Source organism: Lissotriton helveticus, chromosome 3_1, assembly GCF_964261635.1.
Source record: "Lissotriton helveticus chromosome 3_1, aLisHel1.1, whole genome shotgun sequence".
In the NCBI taxonomy this organism is placed as follows: domain Eukaryota; kingdom Metazoa; phylum Chordata; class Amphibia; order Caudata; family Salamandridae; genus Lissotriton; species Lissotriton helveticus.
In genome coordinates this window covers 654,382,110-654,402,492 of record NC_136061.1, presented here as the reverse complement: position 1 = coordinate 654,402,492, position 20,383 = coordinate 654,382,110, and the positions used below count along the sequence as shown (strand labels likewise).

The 20,383-nt window shown below is 51.8% G+C and overlaps 1 protein-coding gene across 1 annotated transcript in view; it reads right to left on the bottom strand.

The window, feature by feature from the left end:
* The window catches only part of KPNA6 (karyopherin subunit alpha 6), a 685,221-nt gene that overhangs the window by 559,060 nt on the left and 105,778 nt on the right, over window positions 1-20,383 (bottom strand). The gene's annotated exons all lie outside the window — the stretch shown is intronic.

The window sequence follows — 20,383 nt, the reverse complement described above, 5'->3', positions numbered from 1 at the left end:
TGTGAGTATTAATAAGGATGTATGTTGCTATTGCTTTTGGTGAGATTTCAGTTTTTTAAATGGCTGTGTGTTGTTGAGCAGAGTGAAGTGGTTAGAGTCCACATGGTTAAAGTCCATTTTTTTGTCAAATCTGTTTATTAGCATTTTATAGGTTTCAAGGTACAATACAAAAGAACGATCAGTATATCATGACATTCCGGCCATGCCGGTTCAGCATTTAAGCATCACAGATCGATACAAAGTGAAATCATGGAGCCGCGCTGACAATGTCTCATAAATGAAGAATATGTGCTCAGATCTGACTATTACAGGTAGGGCCCGGTTCGGCGCCCTAAATATTTGTTCATGACTATCTGTTGGTTCAGTCTTGCACAGTAGCATGTCTATGGGGTGGATACTTTAACTATGGACATGCGCCTAGAAATGACATTAATCTAACAGTTATACAAACAACTTAAACAATAGCGGCAAAACACATACATCCGTGCGTGCTGATCCTCCTCCCCTCTGGCCCCCCCCAGGCACCCACCTCCGTGTGCAACTACATCTGTGGGCAAGTATGTGTCGCAGGCTTTCGTGTCTAAAAGGCTGGAAGACTGTATGACAGGTTATCCGGACAGTAAAGTAACCCGCGGTATGCTCCCACCCCTCAGGCCATTTACCTAGGTCGCTTCAGCAACCGAATCACTAGCTCCCCCCAGCAGTTGCAAGGCATTGAGCATGCGTTCCCATTGTTCCGCCATGGGTTCTTTTCGGAGCCCCGTCGTTTCCTCCCTCCGTATGGCTATCCATTCCGCCCGGGCCCACGCTTGAAGGGAAGAGACCCACGCCTGCGCAGCAGGTGGTTCGCGCGCCTTCCACCGCCTCGTAAGGAGGCGCTTCGCCACCACCAACCCCAGATCTAAGAAGCGGGAAGATGCTTTGTCTTTGGGTGACCTCTTGAAGTGGTGTAAGATGTACTGAGGCCAGCTAAAGGGAATGGTGCGACCTGTGCACACCCCAAGCATTCCACGTATCGTATTCCAGTAATCACCCAGTCTAGGGCAGTTCCATAAGAGATGGACAAGTCCTGCGTCTAACTCATCGCATCTGGGGCAGGACGCGTCCGAGCGGTGCAAGTACCTATTGATTAGCTCAGGTGTAAGGTAGGCTCTATGGACAATGAAGAGTTGTATCTGGCGGAAGCACATGTTTCGGGGGATGCGCACCGGACTTTTAAGAACCCTCTCCCATTCCTTAGAAGTCAGTGCCCGATCCAAGTCTCGTTCCCACTTGCCTCTGAGCGGAGCCAAACTGATCTCTGTGTGAGCTCTTAGCGACGCAGCAAACCAACGGACCAGGTGCCTACCATTCCCCATAACGTGCAGATATTGTATGGTTAAATGTTGTTCGGGCTCTGTCGCCATGTCTCCCCATCTCACATGGTTAAAGTCCATGAATGATTGTGGTGCTTGAGGCAAAGCTGAAGTTGTAAACCGGTCCATCGTGGCCTAAGGTCTTGAGATATTACCTACTGGCTGTCACAGTCTGGAAGACACTGAGTAAGTTGTCTGCTGTTTAGTCTTGTTGGTCATGAGACATCGTCAGCAATATCTTGGTAAAGGGTTTTCTTTGTGTGTTATGGGTAAATGGTTGGTATAGTTGATCTCATGTGCACAGGGAATAACTGTATCAATTAGGGTGAAATTATGGCTGGTCGAAATTTAATTGAAGCAAATGATTGTAGAAAAGTTAAGTTACCTTGTGAAGGGTATTTCCTTTAGTGGTGCACACAAGTTTATTTATTGCTCGCCTTATATTCTGATTTTGTTTAGAGAAAATGCACTGAAGAAAATTGTAAATGAGGGTGAACTACTGCAGAGAACAATATTGATGTCACAGGGTGGTGTGCTGTGATTGGTCTATTGGTGTAAAGTTGTGCTGGGATTGGTTCATTACGTCATAAAAGTTGTGTTGTTATTGGTTGAGATAGCCGAATAAGTGAATTGTAGGAAAATTAATTTCCTGCATTTTTCAGAAGACATTTGTGAATACAGAATTGATTTGAAATGAAACTTTTTAAAGCATTACAGAGAATGGTAAAGAGAAATTAGACCATACCTGTTAAGGTGAAGGCAGAAGCACCACCTGTCATGATGGAAAAATTAATACATCCATATTTGTAGCTTGAATTGTGGCACGAACTTACAGAAGAAGACGAGGGTTTGCAGTTTCCTCATTATGGGACATTCAACTTGAGAATTATTGAGAATTTAAGAAGGAAAATGTACAAAATTAAACCCCCAGCTAGACCTACTGTATTTGAAGCTTTAAATATATGGGAACACATGACACATCAGAAGGAGATATAAGAGAACTATGGATCATTATGCAAGCTAGTTGGGATGCACAACAGAAAAGTTGGAGAGCAGACATTGTACATGGCACAAGATTTTATCCTATGTTGGAAGTTGAAGGAGATGACAAGGGAAAGAAAATAAGAAACATACAAAGACAGAGAAGAATGATGCAGGGAATAAAAGAGAAGAGCGTGACATAGACGACGCATTTTTAACTGATTTATTGATAAATCATTCACCACCTTACAATGAGATTCAGAGTGAAGGATTGACAAATGCTAAAATAGCTGAGATTCCAAATGCACCTTTAATTCATGACCTGCCTAAGCAACATACACTTGTTAATCCTGTAAAAGGGAGGACACAATTTATGGCTCCAATCAATTCGATTGATTCAAATGCTGCAGATGCTTTAACTGTACTTGTTACTATTGGACCTGTTGTACCTCTTTACAAATCTGTGTTACAGGTAAATGCTTTTCTCAATTTGGCAGTTTGTACTGGAGCAAATACAACACAAACAAATGCAGTAGAAATGAAGACAAGATCATTGCTTCCAACACCAATGGTTCCAATTTAGAGCGATATGCCAACATAAGTTAGATATGTAGCTTACATTCCACATCAGATTCAATGTGACAAGATGAGCAGAATGTTTCAGAGGTGTCTGCCTTGTTATTGCCCCAGACCAAGTGGACTTCCTAAGATGACGTATTATGCTTCTGACATGACATTGACAATGGGAAGTACAGTTCTAGATACATCTGCATTAAGGTTGCAACCTGGAATGAGTACAAATTATTATATTTTTTTATGCTTGTTTTTTTATTGTTAACATTGCATCATATCACATCATAAACATTTGTCATATACATTTTACATGATGTCCTTCATACTTTTGTGATGTTATTCACATGCCAACCTACGGTCAGCTCCACTCACCTAGTGGATTTCTGTATACTGCAATGTGATTTCATTTTTTATATTGATCTCAATACATAAACAGAAAAAATGAACACCCCCCTCCTCATGGCAGCAATCAGCAGCAATAGCACTCGTTATCTGGGTTTGCAGACATGCTGGCATTATTAATGTTATTTACAACAAGGGGTGGTGATGGACAGAGTCTCTGAATTAAGCAGAGTACTCTCACCCAGTCAAGAGATCAGGGCTAGATCCAACACCGTTTTTTAGCTCATTGCACCATCCCAGTTTCAGAACCTGGCTGTATGCAAATTAGTCTGTCCCTGGCCCAGTGCATCATGGGAACAGGGCAGACCAGACTACAAAAGCCAATTCTTACACTGGGAAGGAAACAAGCTTCCGGGGACCGGTTTCTGCCATTTCAGGCGTCTTCGGCCCGGCTTGCTTGAATCCTGATGGTGCAATGAGCAAGGGACTCACATCTGAGTATACCCTTCCACGCTTAGGGTGGACAAAATTATTTACAACAAGGGGTGGTGATGGACAGAGTCTCTGAATTAAGCAGAGTACTCTCACCCAGTCAAGAGATCAGGGCTAGATCCAACACCGTTTTTTAGCTCATTGCACCATCCCAGTTTCAGAACCTGGCTGTATGCAAATTAGTCTGTCCCTGGCCCAGTGCATCATGGGAACAGGGCAGACCAGACTACAAAAGCCAATTCTTACACTGGGAAGGAAACAAGCTTCCGGGGACCGGTTTCTGCCATTTCAGGCGTCTTCGGCCCGGCTTGCTTGAATCCTGATGGTGCAATGAGCAAGGGACTCACATCTGAGTATACCCTTCCACGCTTAGGGTGGACAAAATTATTTACAACAAGGGGTGGTGATGGACAGAGTCTCTGAATTAAGCAGAGTACTCTCACCCAGTCAAGAGATCAGGGCTAGATCCAACACCGTTTTTTAGCTCATTGCACCATCCCAGTTTCAGAACCTGGCTGTATGCAAATTAGTCTGTCCCTGGCCCAGTGCATCATGGGAACAGGGCAGACCAGACTACAAAAGCCAATTCTTACACTGGGAAGGAAACAAGCTTCCGGGGACCGGTTTCTGCCATTTCAGGCGTCTTCGGCCCGGCTTGCTTGAATCCTGATGGTGCAATGAGCAAGGGACTCACATCTGAGTATACCCTTCCACGCTTAGGGTGGACAAAATTATTTACAACAAGGGGTGGTGATGGACAGAGTCTCTGAATTAAGCAGAGTACTCTCACCCAGTCAAGAGATCAGGGCTAGATCCAACACCGTTTTTTAGCTCATTGCACCATCCCAGTTTCAGAACCTGGCTGTATGCAAATTAGTCTGTCCCTGGCCCAGTGCATCATGGGAACAGGGCAGACCAGACTACAAAAGCCAATTCTTACACTGGGAAGGAAACAAGCTTCCGGGGACCGGTTTCTGCCATTTCAGGCGTCTTCGGCCCGGCTTGCTTGAATCCTGATGGTGCAATGAGCAAGGGACTCACATCTGAGTATACCCTTCCACGCTTAGGGTGGACAAAATTATTTACAACAAGGGGTGGTGATGGACAGAGTCTCTGAATTAAGCAGAGTACTCTCACCCAGTCAAGAGATCAGGGCTAGATCCAACACCGTTTTTTAGCTCATTGCACCATCCCAGTTTCAGAACCTGGCTGTATGCAAATTAGTCTGTCCCTGGCCCAGTGCATCATGGGAACAGGGCAGACCAGACTACAAAAGCCAATTCTTACACTGGGAAGGAAACAAGCTTCCGGGGACCGGTTTCTGCCATTTCAGGCGTCTTCGGCCCGGCTTGCTTGAATCCTGATGGTGCAATGAGCAAGGGACTCACATCTGAGTATACCCTTCCACGCTTAGGGTGGACAAAATTATTTACAACAAGGGGTGGTGATGGACAGAGTCTCTGAATTAAGCAGAGTACTCTCACCCAGTCAAGAGATCAGGGCTAGATCCAACACCGTTTTTTAGCTCATTGCACCATCCCAGTTTCAGAACCTGGCTGTATGCAAATTAGTCTGTCCCTGGCCCAGTGCATCATGGGAACAGGGCAGACCAGACTACAAAAGCCAATTCTTACACTGGGAAGGAAACAAGCTTCCGGGGACCGGTTTCTGCCATTTCAGGCGTCTTCGGCCCGGCTTGCTTGAATCCTGATGGTGCAATGAGCAAGGGACTCACATTCTGCTTTATTCAGAGACTCTGTCCCTCACCACCCCTTGTTGTAAATATTTTTGTCCACCCTAAGCGTGGAAGGGTATACTCAGACATGAGTCCCTTGCTCATTGCACCATCAGGATTCAAGAAAGCCGGGCCGAAGACGGCTGTAATGCCAGAAACCGGTCCCCGGAAGCTTGTTTCCTTCCCAGTGTAAGAATTGGCTTTTGTAGTTTGGTTTGCCCTGTTCCCATCATGCACTGGGACAGGAACAGACTAATTTGCATACAGCCAGGTTCTGAAACTGGGATGGTGCAATGAGCTAAAAAAAAGGTGTTGGATCTAGCCCTGATCTTTTGACTGGGTGAGAGTATTCTGCTTTATTCAGAGACTCTGTCCCTCACCACCCCTTGTTGTAAATATTTTTGTCCACCCTAAGCGTGGAAGGGTATACTCAGACATGAGTCCCTTGCTCATTGCACCATCAGGATTCAAGCAAGCCGGGCCGAAGACGGCTGTAATGCCAGAAACCGGTCCCCGGAAGCTTGTTTCCTTCCCAGTGTAAGAATTGGCTTTTGTAGTTTGGTTTGCCCTGTTCCCATCATGCACTGGGACAGGAACAGACTAATTTGCATACAGCCAGGTTCTGAAACTGGGATGGTGCAATGAGCTAAAAAAAAAAAAAAAAAAAAAAGGTGTTGGATCTAGCCCTGATCTTTTGACTGGGTGAGAGTATTCTGCTTTATTCAGAGACTCTGTCCCTCACCACCCCTTGTTGTAAATGGCATTATTAATGTAGCAGTGGTGTGGAGGGACCATTCACATTTTCTGTGCTAGGTACCTGTGTGAGTGAGTGATTGTGTAGGTGCAGTTTCATCGTTGCTCTGAGCTGTCGTCAAGGACACTTCTGTTAGCATTTGTCCCCATTCTGTCAGATTTCTCTCTGCATTCTCATCAACTCTTACAGCCCTGAGGCGACATTCTTCCACCACACCCCACTCACACATATCATCGCACCATCTATCCAGCGTGGGGGGCGCAGAGAGGATCCAGTTTATTGCAATACGTCTTTTTACTAGTACTAGAACCAATCCTAACATCGCAAATTTAAGCCGTATCCGTGTCCCTTTCTTTGGTATTGGGAATACGCTCAACAAGTACTGCTTTATAGTGACTTCTGTTCACACCGCTGTTGCACAGCGAAGAGTCTGTACCACTTGATTCCAGTACAGCTGCAATCGTATGCAATTCCATGTCATATGTAAGAATGTGGCAGGGTCTGTGCCACAGCGGGGACAGAATGGGACCAGCCCTGGGGTGAACAGCGCCAGACACTGCGGGTCAGATATGTGCAGTGCAAATAATGGAATTGAATGAGCTTGAAACTAACAGTACTTGTTGCTTCAGTCACCTATGCTAGAGCTCTTTTCCATTCCCCATCTGTCAATGGGACAGGTAAATTCTTGTCCCATTTTCCCCTGACTTTCGATAAACCAGCCATACGGTCCTCCTTCAGGGCTTTATATATGCATGAAATTAGGGCCCTGCTAGAGCCTGGATCGAGCAGTGTTGTCAATGTGCATGACTCCTGCGGCTCCTCCGGGAAGGTGGTCCACAGGGCCGGACTGTCTACCGGGTGTTTTGGTCAGCTGCCAAGCTGGGGCCTTATTTTTCTGCCGTGGGATCTTATTTATGTTGATGGGGACCTGCATTTGCATCTAAGTAAAGAAAGCAAAGCACATGGTTTTAAAGCATACTTTAAAACCATTTGTTTTTCCATTCCTTACTTAGAAAGGCGCGTTAGCCAGTCTGGCCCTGGTGGTCCATATCTCACGGGCCGTACGTGACATTTGTGCGTACTGTAGTAAGTGCCCTACTGGTACCTGGAACCAATCCCGCGCCTCATTGATGGTGAGGAAGGTTCTGTTTTGATACAGATCCTCTGCCGATACGCATCCTCCCTCATACCTTATCAAGATATCCATAGATGCCTGAATTCTCTGAAATCTCTGTACTCACTGGTGTGGGAGCGCTGCAGCATAGAGTGCCTTGTGGAGAACCAGTATGATTGCCTGTTCCCAGGCTTCAGCCACTTGCCATACTATATGCAGGCAATCTTTGGGGACCCTCGAGCCCATCATTAAAAACCTTTGTAACCGTGACCCATCATTCCAGTCCCCCAGTAGATTTTTTCCCATTGTGCTATCCTCAATGCACCACTGCACTACATACTGTAACAATCCTGCGATGCAGTATAGCCTAAAATCGGGTAAACCCAGGCCCCCTGCGTCCTTGTCTAGCTTGAACATTTCTAGCTTAACTCTTCTCCGTCCCCCCCGCCCACACCAGCAAAAGCAGGAGGCTATTGAGCGCCTCAAATGTGAACTTCGGGATACTGCAGAAGGAATTTTGCAGGACATACAGGCAGTGGGGTATCATCACCAGTTTTGACACAGCCACTCGCCCCATGACAGACAATGGAAGCTTGTTCCAGAATTGTATGAACATTTTTAGTCCAGCAAAACCCCCCTACCCATGTTTAGCTTGTACTGGGCATCTGCCTGGTGGGCTACCTGAATGCCCAGATATCTAAAGCAGGCACGTTCCAAATCCTATACCACCTCAGAAAGGTCCTAGGGTGTCCCTCACTCAAGGGCAGCTAGAGGGAACAGTATTGATTTCTGATGATTAATATGGAGTCCAGAGGCAGCACCAAAGGAGGCCAATGTCCCCAGGAGTACCGGGATCGCCTCCTCTGGCTGTCTAATGTATAGGAGCGCGTCATCTGCATACGAGACCACATGTGTGCGGCCATCTACTTCTGTACCCCACGATGCCATGTCTCTCCGCAGTCTCACAGCTAGGGGTTCCATTGCCAAAGCAAAAAGTAGTGGAGATAGCGGGCACCCCTGTCGCGTGCCCCGCTCTATCTTTATAATCTCCGATACCTAACCCCCATTTCGCACTCGGGCTCTCGGTTGTAGAGCAGTTTAACTCACACAATATATTCCTTTCCAAAACCAATTCTTCTCAGCACCTCCCATAGTTATTCCCACCGTAGCGTATCAAAAGCTTTTTCGATATCCAGAGCAACAACCACCGCCCGGATTTGGCTATCGGCCACTGAGTGGAGGACGTGAAACAACCGACGTATATTCATGTGTGTTCCCCTCCCAGATATGAACCCACACTGATCCTCATGAACCAATGGGCGAACAACCTTTACAACATGGTCGTTATCCCGCAATACATTTACATTGCGGTCGTTACAACGACTTGCGCTGGATGGCGCTTTACACTAAAGAATACTATGATTTACTATTCCAACACCTTCCCTACTGTTACACACACTGGAGTTGGAATAGTAAATCATACTATTCCTAAGTGCAGCGCCTCTAGCGCAAGTCGTTGTAACAACTTGCGTTGTAATAACCAAGATGTAAGGTACCGCGATCTAAATGATTGCGTTGTAATGTCACACCAATGAGGTCGCAACTCTGCCTAGTCGTATGGCCAGGCCTTTAGCAAGTTATTTAGCATCTACTGCCAGCATGGAAAATGGTATATATTCACCCGGGTCCTCTATGTTCCGGCCAGGCTTAGGGCGCATGATTATCTCCCACTCCCTCATGCGTGCAGTAGGCATCAAGCCTGTTTGGCCTCCTGTAGGGTTTCTAGTAGCTTTGGAAGCAAATATTCTGCATATGCCTGGTTGAATTCTATAGGAATTCCATCTGGTCCTGGTGATTTAAAGCAAGCCATAGCTTGTAACGCTTCCTGCTGTTTCTCTAGGTGGAGTGCTGCCTCCAGCTCCTCCCTCTGTTCTTCTGTGAGGCATGGGAGGGGGACATCTGGGAGGTACCCTCTCTCTATAGGCTACTCCGCCTCCGGCACCTCACTGTATATTTCAGCTAGGTGGTGAAATAATACCTTGTTAACACTAGCCTGCATGGTGGCCATGTCTCCATCAGGGTGGCGCAACATCAGTATCAGCAAGGAGGTGCTTCCCGCTTTAATAACCATGCCAACAGTCTTCTAGATCTGTCACCCTCTCTGTGTAGGAGTTGGCGATATTCCAGACGGACTAGACAGGCCAACCTATCCCAGACCTCTCTGACTTAGCGCTACGCCTGCAGGAGTGAGCCATGGTCCCGCCCTGACACACAATCCTCACGTTGAAGCTCAACCAGTCTATCCTCCGCGGCTGCCCGTTCCAACTCCAGTCTCTTTCTCGTGCCACCCACCCTGGACATACAGTCTCCTCTGGTGACCACCTTGAATGAGCCCCATTCCACATTCCTAGTCCTGGTAGTTGACCAATTAGTGCTGAAGTAAGCCGTAATGACCTCTGAGCTCCTCTTTAAATAACAAATCATGTAGCGTGGCTGGCTACAAATGCCACTGCGGGACCCTCTGCCTATGTCTCTCCGATTCCCACTCTAATAATACTGGAGTGTGGTCCAACAAAAATCAGTCCAGCGACTCAGTCTTCACTACCGCACCACAAGCCTCCCGAGAAACCAGAAAACTGTTGAGTCTGCTTTACACCTCGCGAGCCGTATTATAACCAGTATAGCCTTGTTCGCCCACATGCGGTTCGCGCCAAAAATCCACGCAATTTAGCCTGCTCATCAGCTCACCCAGGGAAGTCGACATGTAGGGTTTAGTGTGTTGTTTCGGCAGTTGTCTTTCCAACAAGCCATCCAGTACGCAGTTAAAATCACCAGCCCAAATAAAAGGGATCCCAATGTATGGGAGGAGTAGGCTCTCTACGACACCAAAGAACTCACCATCATCTGTGTTTGAGGCATAAAAATTCGCCAGACATACCTCCACGCCATCAAGCTCACAATGCACTAGCACGTATCTGCCCTATACATCCGCCTCATAGTTATGTAATTTAAACGGGATCTGTGGGGCTACCCATATAACCACCCCCCTGGCATAGGTAGAGTAGGTAGATGCAAACAGCTATCTTCTTCAATTCTTCTGGAGTTTCTGTATCTCGGCGTCTAATAGATTTGTCTCCTGTAGCATAGCAACATGAGCGCCCTGTTGCCGCAAATATGTTTGTACTCTATAGCGTTTTAGAAACAAATTTAGCCCCCTCACAGTCCATGTCATGATTTTGTGTTGTCCCATTTCATCCAGCCCATGCCTGTCCTATCTAATGTGTGTACGGCCTGTGCGCTGCCATCATCGCTGCCAGGGAGAACTTTAAACTCAACATTCGGAACAACCCACCCCCCCCACCCCCGGGTAGACACTGTAATAACAAAACTTGCATCCCCATAGGATCCCCAAATCCCCATCCTCCGTCTTTAAACTTTGTCAATGAACAAACACCATCTGGTCTATCAATAAGTCTCCATAACAAAACCAATAATACACTTACACTCCTCATTCACTTCATGACTCTCATCCCATTAACGCTCTTGCCGCAATCAGTCATCCGATATGTATCTACTGCCGGGCCGTGGATGGAATTCTTCACGGACACTCAATGTGTCCATCAGCTGTGCCCCTCCCAATCCCAGTTGTCCCTCACACCCTCTCTTACAACTATCAGCACAGCATACTCACATAGTCATATCTACTACCATCCAAAATAGAATATTCCAATTAAGAGAATAAGATTAAAAGACTAGTAGCAAAGGAACAAAATAAGAAGCAGCAATACAGAAGAGCTGAAAAGAAAAGAAACATAAGGGGGAAAGGGAGACGTTATCAGCAAATTAGTATCTATGTCCTCGGGGTGGGGAGGGAAGCATCACCGCGACACAGTACATCGTTCAAAGAGAATACCCCAGTCCATGGCACGTTCTCAGTAAGTAGCCATCTTTCCGCTGATGCTAGCACCAACCACGATCTGTTCAGGAGCCTACCAGCTGTGTTATGCTATGTTATGTTATGTTAGGGTGTCTTATATAGCGCGACAGCTGCTGTGGAATGTCCTCGACAATATCACCTGTGCTTCCCTTAGAGTCTGTGGCCGTTAACCAACTCCACCAATGCCTGAGCAGCCTCTTGTTCAGCTTGTTGCGTCAGTAGGTTTATTCTGGGAGATCTCCTGCCCTCACCACCAGAACCTATTCTTTCCAGTTCCAAGGAGCCATCCCCTCGTACCACCACTGTTGTTGATCTGGAGGGTTTTTGGGGCTTTCTGCGATGGCTACTGCTTTTTACTCCTCTGGATTTAGCTGGCGGTCTTCCCACTTCTCTCTCCCTGTGCAGTATGCGCTTGTCGCCGTGGACCTCCAGCCAATCCCATGCTGTCTCTGGGGTTGTAAAGCAGTGTGCCCGATCTACATGAAGAACCCTCAACTTCCGTGGGTAAAGGAGCATATATTGTAGGTTCATAGCACACATTTTTTGTTTCAATCCAATAAAGGACACTCTCTGCTGCTGAACCAAGCGGGTGTATTCTGGGAATATACAGACCTTTTGAATTCCGAAGGCAGGGTCTCCTTCACGTCTGGCTGCTTTAAGAATGCAATCTCTATCCCTAAAGTTAAAAATGTTGGCTATTAGGAACCTGGGTTGGGCCACTGGCGGCAGGGACAACACAAGCGCCTAGTGCGCACCGCTCCAAAATAAAGATAGAGGCGAGTTCAGCTGTGGGGAGTGCCTCCTTGATTCATTTTTCCAGGAAGATTTCTGGCTCTTCCCCTCCACACCCTTTGGGTATCCTACGAATTGCAGGTTACATATGCGGGAGCGCCCTTCAGCCTCTTTATACCCGGCGCTCCAGGGCCGACGTCTTGTGTGAGAGTTCAGTCAGTGTTGCCTTTAGCGTGGCGACTTCGTTCTGCATCTCACTGACCGTTTGTTCTGTGGCCAATGAGCGGTCCGTAACAGTGCGGAGGTCAGCCCGTAGCTGTCGGACATCCATTGATACAGCATCTAGGGACCGATGTAGGTAAATCTTTTTTCCACTTCTTAAATACCGATTCATACCGAATCGGTATTTAAGAAGTGGTAAAAAAGAGGAGGGGAGATGTAGGTAGTTCAGATTCGGTAAATACCGAATCGTTAAGATTCGGTATTTACCGATTCTGTAAATACTGAATCGGTAATGCCCATTGATTCCTATGGGCATTGAAGCCCATAGGAATCAATGGGCATTACCGAATCGGTATTTACAGATTCGGTAAATACCGATTTCAGCAAGGGTGCAGGGGGTGTCACTTTGACACCCTCTAGCACCCCCAATACAGGCATGTGTGCCATGTGGCACACAGACATGCCCTAAGGGCATGTCTGTGTGTCACATGGCACAGGTGTGCATGCACACATGTGCATGCACACCTGGATTTGGTATTTTACCACCCAATAGGATTGGGTGGTAAAATACCGAATTCTGAAGGCCTGTGGCACTCTGACATGTGCCATCTACATCTGCATTTACAGAATCGGTATTTTACCGAGTCTGTATTTACCGATTCGGTAATTTTATTGAATCGGTAAATACAGAATGGGTAAAATACCGATTCTGTAAATGCATGCCCTACATCTGAAAACCCTAATACCGGTCGGAAACGGCCAAAATCGGCCGTTTCCGACCGGTATTAGGGCTCCTACATCTGGCCCTTATTTTTGCACTAGAGGCTTCAATTGCTGAGAGAATCTGGCACCCAGTAGGTTCGGCGTCACTCCCTGTCTGTACCTCATGTAGCTGGTCAGCTCTCTGCGTCACCCCCTGCGTCGTGTAATGATCCATTTTCATCTGCTGAGCCCCCCTTTGAGGTCTGTCTTCCCATGGCGCGGCCCACTTCCAGGCCATGGAGGGTGCACACAAATGCCCTGCACCTTTGTTTATGTGTAGTAGATTTAGCACTCATTTCCCTTTCTGTTCCTTGTTTGTCATTTACACAGGCTCTCTTGATGTGTTAGGGACTCCTTGCCGCCCGCGCGAGGGAAAGCAGGACTGGGGGTTACCTCCGCTTTATATTTGGTTTGCACACTTCTGGTAAGTTAAAGTTATGTCCTCTGGGCCTCCTGTGCAATGTTTTTTGTCGTGCTAGGGTCCATTAGGGTTCATGTCGTTTCATTTGCCACTGGAAGCTTTATTTCAGTGGTGACTCTGACATTCACCAGTCACCTTAGTGGGCCTCCTGGTCCGATTGCTTTCTCCTGCCCCACATGTGCTGCACACTCCTTAGGTCTGGGCTCTTCCGCAACCCCCAGGCCAGTTGCTTCACCGCTTGGGGAAGTGTATTCACCCAGGGCATAGGCTTAGTGCTGGGCCAGCTGCCTCATTCTCTTCTTTTTCCCTTTTTTCTTTTTTTCCTTTTTCCTTTTTTAATTTTTATTTGATTGTCTCTTTACACCCTGGGCCCTCGCTCAGCTGGACACCACCAGAGATTGTCCCTTTACACCATGGGTACTCACAAACTTTCTCTCGGGGGCCAACTTTACAGTGTGGTTTGTGTCCGAGGGCCGCACCAGTGGGGGCGGGGTCAGTGGAGGAGGGGGCGGGGTTAGAGTAACAAAAAAAACTGTGACCATGAGGTTCAACACAGGACCCTGCAGCGGACGCCTTCGTCCACTGAGCCACCAGACCCGGCATACACACATTTCTCTTTCTCTCTCTCTCTCTATCTCCCTCCCTCCCTCTATCTCTCTCTGTCTGTCTCCCTCCATCCCCCTCTCTCCCTCTCTCCCTGTCTTACTCCCTCTCTCTCCTCTCCTTGCCTCCCTCTCCCTCTCCTTCCCTCTCTCATCCCCTCTCCCTCACTCCCCTTCCCCCACCCTCACTCCCCTTCCCTCACTCCCCTTCCCTCACTCCCCTTCCCTCACCCCCTCCCTCACTCCCCTTCCCTCACTCCCCTTCCCTCACTCCCTCCCTCCCTTCCCCTCCCCTTCCCTCACTCCCCTTCCCTCACTCCCCTTCCTTCACTCCCTCACTCACTCCCCTTCCCTCACTCCCTCCCTCACTCCCCTTCCCTCACTCCCTCTCTCCCTCCCTCCCCTTCCCTCACTTCCCTTCCCTCACTCCCTCCCTCCCTCACTCCACTTCCCTCACTCACTCCCCTTCCCTCTCCCGCACTTCCCTTCCCTCACCCCCTCCCTCACTCCCCATCCCTCACTCCCTCCCTCACTCCCCTTCCCTCACTCCCTCCCTCCCCTTCCCTCACTCCCCCCCTCCCTCACTCCCTCCCACCCTCCCTCACTCCAGTTCCCTCACTCCCCTTCCCTCTCCCTCACTCCCGTTTCCTCACTCCCCTTCCCTCACTCCTTCACTCCCCTTCCTTCACTCCCTCACTCACTCCCCTTCCCTCACTCCCTCCCTCACTCCCCTTCCCTCCCTCCCTCCCTCCCTCCCTCACTCCCCTTCCCTCACTTCCCTTCCCTCACTCCCTCCCTCACTCCACTTCCCTCCCTCCCTCACTCCCCTTCCCTCTCCCTCACTCCCCTTCCCCCTCCCTCACTCCCCTTCCCTCACCCCCTCACTTCCCTTCCCTCTCTACCCTTCCCTTCCCTCACTCCCCTTCCCTCACTCCCTCCCTCACCCCTCCTCCCTCATCCCCCTTCCCTCACTCCCCTTCCCTCACTCCCTCCCACTCTACCTCCCTCCCCTTCCCTCACTCCCCTTTCCTCACTCCCTCCCTCACTCCCCCTCCCTCACTCCCCTTCCCTCACTCCCCTTCCCTCACTCCCCTTCCCTCACTCACTCCCTCCCTCACCTTCCCTCTCTCCCCTTCCCTCACTCCCCTTCCTTCACTCACTCCCCTTCCCTCACTCCCCTTCCCTCACTCCCTCCCTCACTTGCCTTCCCTCACTCCCTCCCTCCCCTTCCCTCACTCCCTCCCTCCCTCCCTCCAGTTCCCTCCCTCCCCTTCCCTCTCCCTCACTCCCCTTCCCACACTCCCCTTCCCTCAGTCCCTCTGTCACTCCTCTTCCCTCACTCCCCTCCCCTCCCTCCCTCACTCCCCTTCCTTCACTCCCTCACTCACTCCCCTTCCCTCATTCCCCTTCCTTCACTCTCACACTCCCTCCCACCCCTCACTTCCCTTCCCTCACTCCCTCCCTCCCTCCCTCACTCCACTTCCCTCACTCCCTCCCTCACTCCCCTTCCCCCTCCCTCACTACCCTTCCCTCACTCCCTCCCTCACTCCCTCCCTCCCACCCTCACTCCCCTTCCCTCACTCCCTCCCCCCTCCCTCACTCCCCTTCCCCCTCCCTCGCTCCCCTTTCCTCACTCCCCTTCCCTCACTCCCCTTCCCTCACTCCCCTTCCCCCTCCCTCACTCCCCTTCCCTCACTCCCCCTCCCTCACTCCCCTTTCCTCACTCCCTCCCTGACTCCCCTTCCCTCACTCCCTCCCACTCTACCTCCCTCCCCTTCCCTCACTCCCCTTCCCTCACTCCCTCCATGTTAGAAAGGCGAACCCGGGGGAGGCAGTAGGTGTCTGACTGACCACCCCTAGGTCTACCCCTCCTTCAGAGAAGGGACCGAGCGATGTCGAGAGGCCTCCGACGGGAGGGCCCTCTTCCTAGAATCGTACAGCAGAGTAACCACACCACTACAAATATACACCACACGTAGATAGAGTTTTCAATCTTTATCGGGCAAGAAGTATCGGTTCAATATATACAGCAGATCCAGAGATCTGGAAAGTCTCGTGGCAAGGGGCAAGGTAGCAGGACAGTCTTATAGATGGTCGGTTGCAATGGGACCCTACGCACAGCTCTCAATCCTCGAGCTGGGGGGTTCCGGAAGGTGGGGCCGCGGCAGCGCCAGCAGGCTCCAAGATGGTTCAGCGAGCGTGGACCGCGGCAGCGCCAGCAGGTTCCAAGATGGTTCAGCGAGCGTGGACCGCGGCAGCGCCAGCAGGTTCCAAGATGGTTCAGCGAGTGTGGCCCCTGGCAGCGCCAGCAGGTTCCAAGATGGTTCAGCGAGTGTGGACCGCGGCAGCGCCAGCAGGCTCCAAGATGGTTCAGCGAGTGTGGACCGCGGCAGCGCCAGCAGGTTCCGAGATGGTTCAGCGAGTGTGGACCGCGGCAGCGCCAGCAGGTTCCGAGATGGTTCAGCGAGGGTGGGCCGCGGCAGCGCCAGCAGGCTCCAAGGTGGTTACAGCGAAGATGGACCGCGGCAGCGCCAGCAGGTTCCAGGTAGAGCAGCAAGGGGAGTTCGTCTCAGGGTCAGCCGCGACAGCGTCAGCAGGGCTTCTCGACTCCGGGATACAACTGCCGTCCTACTCCGGGGCTGGCCCAGATATAGGTCTGGAGTCCTTTGATGTCCGGACCCTCTCGCCTGGGGGTCAGAGGGGCCGGGATGATAGTGTCCAGACACCCAGCAGGGGGGTGGAGCCAGAGCCCAGGGAGGCCGGAGGGTGATCGAAACCAGGCATCCGGGGATGGTTGGAGAGCCATCGAAACGCCCCTCTCCTTGTCTCTGGTTGAGTGGCCACTCTACCACCCGGAGGGTTCTTGGTGCCTCGATGGCGGGCTCGCTGGGGCCGTGGCCGCGGCTGGTACGGGACCACGTGTCTGTGACGTGATGGGCCCAAGATGGCGTCGGGCCTGGAATGAGGGTCCGGGGTGGGCACCGTACCGGTAATGCTGGGGCGGCCCGAGGGTGTCGTGTCAGTGGTTGTGGGCCGCCGGGTGGCGGATCTGGTGGTTTGGAGGGCGTGCAGAGGTGGGCCCGAGGCCGACCCGGGCTGGATGGAGGGCCGATGTCGTCCGGGGCCCGCCGTGCGGGAGGGGTAGGACCACGCCACGAGGCCGGGTCCAACACGCGTCCCCCCCAGCTGAAGGCAGGGGAGAGTCACCCATCTTCTTGGGGATTCTCCTCGCCAAGGCGGAAGAATCTGGAGAGGCCAACAGCGTTGGTGTGGTCGTTGCCAGGGCAATGTATCACGGTGAAGTTCATCCCTTGGAGGGAGATGGACCAACGTAGCAACTTCGGGTTCTCGCCCCGCATCTGCATCAACCACCGCAGGGGCCGGTGGTCGGTCTGTACTCGGAAGGGGGTGCCGAAGAGGTTCGGGCCGGAGCTTCTTTAGGGCCCATACGACGGCGAATGCTTCCCTCTTGATGGTGCTCCATCGTTGTTCTCGGGCCAGCAGGCGCCGGCTGATGAAGGCCACAGGAAGGTCAACTCCGTCAGAGTTCATTTGGGACAGTTTTTTTTTTTTGTATGTTCTTATATAGTGCTCGAATCACCCGGAGGCATCTCGGCGCTTGCCTTGGGAACCCGTCCTGGCTTTTCCCTGTGAGATAGCCCCTACAGGGCATCCCCAAGGTGAAAGCCAGGCATCCCGCCGCGGGGGGGCCGTTGTGGAGATTAAGCAAGCTTAATGCCCAGAGTTGCAGAGTGAGAACCCATGATTAGGGCAGGCACCGGAGCGAGAATTATCGAGTCCGTGGACATTTGAGCTCAAGACCCTGCCGCGTCGGGAATTGAACCCTGGTCCCGGGTCTGACCTCTGCTCCAGGGTCTGCCTGCTCCAACCAGTGAGCCACACTTCTCCACTACACTCCACAGTACGGCCCCAATGCCGTGTTCCGAGGCGTCAGTTTGGACGATGAACTCTCGGCTGTAGTCGGGGGCCTGGAGCACCGGGGCGGTGCACATGGCAGTTTTTAGTGTCTCGAAGGCTACTTGGCACTCGGGGGTCCAGTGCACCTTCGGGGGTAGTCTCTTGGAGGTTAGTTCTGTGAGGGGCCCCACAATGCTCCCATAGTCCTTTATGAACCGCCGATAGTATCCAGTGAGCCCCAGGAAGGCTCGGACGGCGGTCTGGGTGACGGGGGGGCTCCCAGGCCTGGATGGCGTCGATCTTGGGTTGAAGGGGAGCCACTTGGCCGCTCCCCACTTGGTGTCCCAGATAGGTCACGGACCCTTGACCGATCTGGCACTTGCTGGCTTTTATTGTTAGTCCGGCCCGTTGGAGGGCCGTCAGGACCTTCCAGAGGTGGGTCAGGTGCTCGTCCCAACAGAGGCTGTACACCGCAATATCGTCCAGGTAGGCGGCACTGAACTCTTCCAGCCCCGCAAGCACTCGATTCACTAGTCTCTGGAAGGTGGCCGGAGCATTCTTCATACCGAAGGGCATCACGTTGAAGTGGAAGTGGCCATCGGGGGTCGAGAAAGCGGATCGTTCTTGTGCCCCTGGCGTGAGGCCGATTTGCCAGTATCCGGCCGTGAGGTCGAAGGTGCTGAGGTACCTGGCGGCTCCCAGGCGATCGATCAGTTCATCCGCTCGGGGAATGGGATGGGCATCGGTCCTGGTGACGGCATTCAGTCCCCGGTAGTCGACACAGAACCGCAGCTCCGGGGGCACCCCGGGGGCGGCGGCCTTAGGGACCAGGACGACGGGACTGGCCCATGGACTGTCTGAAGGTTGGACTACCCCTAGGGCTAGCATCTTGGAAACTTCGGCTCGGTCGGGGACTCGGTAGGCTCGGTGCCGCACGGGCGGACTGTCCCCGGTGTCGACGTCGTGAACACACCACTGGGTGACTCCGGGGGTGAGGGAAAATAAGTTCGCAAATTGACCCAGCAGTTTCTGGCAGTCCTGGCGCTGCTTGGGTGTCAGCGCGGGAGAGAGGGAGACTCCCTTGATGGAGCCATCTTTCCCGGAAGGGCTCAGGAGGTCTGGTAGAGGCTCGGAGTCGTCCTCTGCTCCGTCATCGGTAGCCAACAACAGGCTTAGTTCGGTGCGGACAAAGTGGGGCTTGAGCCGGTTGGCGTGTAGGACCCGGAGGGGGTTCCGGGGGGACTCCATGTCCACTAGGTAGGTGACGGGGCTCTTGCGCTCCACCACTTTGAAGGGCCCCGTCCATTTGTCCTGGAGGGCGCCGGGGTCGACCGGGGACATGACCCAGACCTGGTGGCCCGGCTCGAATTCCATGGACGAGGCATTTTCATCATACCAGCGCTTCATCTCCTCTTGACTGGCCCTCAGGTTGGTTTCGGCCAGTTCCCGGAACTTCCGAGTCTGGTTGCGGAGAGTCAAGAGGTATCGGAAAACATTGGGCGGCGTCTCGGAGGCGGCCAGCTCCCAGCCTTCCTTGACCAGGCTGAGGGGGCCTCGCACCGGGTGTCCATATAATAGTTCAAAGGGACTGAACCCCAGGGACTTCTGGGGTACCTCCCGGTAGGCGAACAGGAGGCATGGCAGCAGAATGTCCCATTTGCGCCGGAGGGGCTCTTCTAGGCCCTTGATCATTCCTTTCAGGGTCCTATTAAATCGCTCCACTAGTCCATTCCCTTGAGGGTGATACGGGGTGGTGAACTTATACGCGACCCCGCACTGTTGCCACAGGGACCGCATATATTTCGATATAAAGTTTGTGCCCCGATCACTGACGACCTCTCGGGGGAAGCCGACTCGGGAGAAGATCCCCATTAGCGCCCGGCCCACTACGGGGGCTGTGATAGTCCGGAGGGGGATAGCTTCTGGGTAGCGGGTGTCATGGTCCACCAGGACGAGGATGAAGCGGTGCCCCTGGGCGGTTGGAGGATCCAGGGGCCCCACGATGTCGATCCCTACTCGCTCGACGGGAGTGGTCACCACGGGAAACGGTTGGAGTGGGGCCTTGATTTTCCCCCCACTCTTTCCGCTGGCTTGGCAGGTCGGACAGGTTCGGCAGTAGTTGTACACATCGCGGCGCATCTTCGGCCAATAAAAGTGGGTCACCAGGCGGCTGTAGGTTTGTCCTGCCCCAGGTGCCCGGCGAGGGGCACATCATGTGCCAGGTTTAGGAGAAAGTCTCTGAAGTGGAGGGGGACGACTAGCACTCGGCCGGCCCCCAGCTCGGCGATCTTTTGTTCACTGTACAGGAGGTCCTGGTCCCAATAGATCCAGTGGGACCCCGTCTCCTGTGGCTTGCGTGGCGGCTTGTTGTCGGAGTCCCTCAAGGGAAGGACATGTCTTTTGTTCCCGACGGAACTGCTCGCGGGTGGGGCCCCCTTCTTGG